We start from the raw sequence: 542 nt of genomic DNA on the forward strand, positions 1-542 counted from the left end.
TTTCCCAAAAGAATGACGGTTTTGGTTCGGCAGAGAAGTCACTACCCATGAAAGACCGTTTTTGGCCAGTGAGAAAAGAACTACCCTGGAGATGAAGACGAAAAGTCTTGCTGGGTCTCTCATCACTCAGAAGACTGTTCCAAGAAGGCCTTGCCATTCCCTCATTTTGTTCCTTCATAAAATGCGTCCTTTAGTTTCAAACAGATCTTTATAGTTCGTGCTTCATTAAGTCTCTCCCCGTTCCTCCCCTGTCTATTTTTTTTTTGGACTCTTCTTCAAAGAGCTTGCAGGTGAAGATTTAAAAGACAGAACAGACAGAGCAGGAGCTTCTTCCAGTAGTTCTGAGCCTTGGCTTCGGACAAAACAAAACTAAAAGTTGGGCAGCTTTCCTCAATGAAAGAAGTTACTAACGGTCTTTGCACCAAACCTAGGACTTTATCATGAACTCAAAGCTTGGGAAAAAAAAAAGCAAGAGAATACTGTAACAAACTTCGTACAGAGTTCGGTCTATTAATTGTTTCATGTTAGATATTCTATGTGTT

This window comes from Acanthisitta chloris, unplaced genomic scaffold, assembly GCF_000695815.1.
Source record: "Acanthisitta chloris isolate BGI_N310 unplaced genomic scaffold, ASM69581v1 scaffold38710, whole genome shotgun sequence".
Taxonomy (NCBI): domain Eukaryota; kingdom Metazoa; phylum Chordata; class Aves; order Passeriformes; family Acanthisittidae; genus Acanthisitta; species Acanthisitta chloris.